This window comes from Mercurialis annua, linkage group LG4 (assembly GCF_937616625.2).
Source record: "Mercurialis annua linkage group LG4, ddMerAnnu1.2, whole genome shotgun sequence".
In the NCBI taxonomy this organism is placed as follows: Eukaryota; Viridiplantae; Streptophyta; class Magnoliopsida; order Malpighiales; family Euphorbiaceae; genus Mercurialis; species Mercurialis annua.
Genome location: NC_065573.1, coordinates 35,128,662 through 35,130,698, shown reverse-complemented (window position 1 = coordinate 35,130,698; position 2,037 = coordinate 35,128,662). Strand labels below are relative to the sequence as shown.

At 28.1% G+C, this 2,037-nt stretch overlaps 1 non-coding gene across 1 annotated transcript; it reads right to left on the bottom strand.

The window, feature by feature from the left end:
• Positions 1-949: 949 nt before the first annotated feature.
• On the bottom strand, positions 950-1,145 carry LOC126679633 (U2 spliceosomal RNA). The gene has a single exon (XR_007640922.1). It is a non-coding gene; the product is annotated as a U2 spliceosomal RNA (small nuclear RNA).
• Positions 1,146-2,037: the final 892 nt, after the last annotated feature.

Here is a 2,037-nt window from a genome sequence, read left to right as displayed (position 1 = left end):
TTCACCTAGAGTTTAAAATACCTTAACTTATTTTGAAGAACAATTAGAATGATGATGTCAATAAAGAAGATAATTGTCTTCTGAAAATAAAAAGAAATGAAAAGGTTTTTTTTCTTTGAAAATCATTTGGAAGGGCCTGCGTTTAGTGAAGAGGGAAGTTTCGTAGCACTCCTTAATTTGGTTTAATTGGTGGTGATATTCTCATGTTATCTTTAATTGCTTGATTTGCTATATTGAATTGCAGACTCCTTTTCAAGAAATGGAGTTCCATATTCCAAAATATCTGCCCTCTTTGCCATAAGTCACCTGAAAATGTTAGCCACCTGTTTTTGCCAGCAAATAATTCGCTTCTGTCTAATGATTTTAACAGATGAGTCTTTGAGCGAAGGAGATAAATTAGCTTTTTCTCAAGAAAAACTAAAGACGTCATGTTTTGGTGGAATGAAAAAGAAAAGAAAAGATAGTGATTAACAATATAATTCATTAAACTTATATATTACTATTTTTGGACATGAAATTTTAATTTGCTTCATTTTTATAACTAACTTTTAATTTTATATGAGCAAAAGATATTTGTATCACCAAACATATAAATAACAAGTTGAGTTTTTAGCTACTTCTATGTTTACATAAAAATATATAATCTAGCATAAACAGTCAAATATCGGTAGCCACATTCACATTATTTGGCTCAAAAATATTAAAAAAATTCAGCTCAAATAAAATTAAATTAAAATCACCAAAGTAAAATAAATTACAAAGAAAAAAAAACAATGTCTGACTCCCGAAATTAAAATACCCAAAAAAGAAATAAGCTAGCAAGGAGTGAAGCATCCTTCAACCAGGAGTTGCTAACAAATGAACCATCTAAACAACATCCTCTTCAATATATATTGTTCAAAATAGAAGAACCAATAATCAACACATCATGTAAGTTTAACTAGATCTGGTGGGGTGAGCCAGGCCAGTGCTATAGTGCGACGCACAAGCGACTCGTAAAGATTCCAGCAGCAAGCTACTGTGATGAATCTTTCCCCTCAAAAAATAAATTTAATATCGTGTGGGCCAATGACCCACATATCAGATATTAAACTGATAAGAACAGATACTACACTTGATCTTAGCCAAAAGGCCGAGAAAGGTATGCTTGATAAACTATTGCAATTTCTCTTTTATAAGCCCTTTTAGCTTTCACTGTTTTATTTACTTTCCATGTGGGATATCTGGGACTAGTTTTCTCATGCCCTTTTAAAGCTCATCTCTTTCTCAATGACAATGAGATTCATTTATTTAATCAATAAAAAGAAACTGAACACAACATCTGGAAATTTGTCTAATTTTATGGATAGCAGAAAGTTATGGCATCAACATTGTTTTATCCAAATGAGAGGGTTGGCTATTTAGCTCGAAACTATTTATATTTAATTTTGTGTTATTTTCATTAATAATTATCAGTGTCTTATTTCAACTATAAGGAATAAATAATTATTTTAAAAATTGACTTTTTAGTTGTTAAGAGTGTTTTTAAATTTTGATAGGACTGGCAGGTTAAGATTTAATTAATTGTGAACCAACAACTGCCTATAAAGTTTAATTAATTATTTCGTTTTTAACTAAAATAAATATAAACTTTGTGACAGAATTGATTCTTTTATTCCAACTTTTAATTTAAAGACCATTATAAAAAGTATTTATTTATGCACCATTCAAAGTATAATTTCTTGCATTAAAAATAAAATAAAATTTAAAATCATAAAATTTAATAAACACGCCTGACTAAAAAAGTTTAAAATCACAAAAACTACATGATGTTTTAAACTTACTTTATGGTAATGTAAGTAATTAAGTCATGAGTATTTGCATTCAGAGGAATCAATAAGTCATTTTATTAAATTATCAACATGTAAAGTCACAGCTTTGGTATAATACAATTTCATTTTTTAAATTCTTGAAATTTAGACATTAAAAAAATAAGGTTCCATTTCGAATATTTAATGATAAAAGAATATGTTTTTAAGTATTTAACTTGAGAGGTAT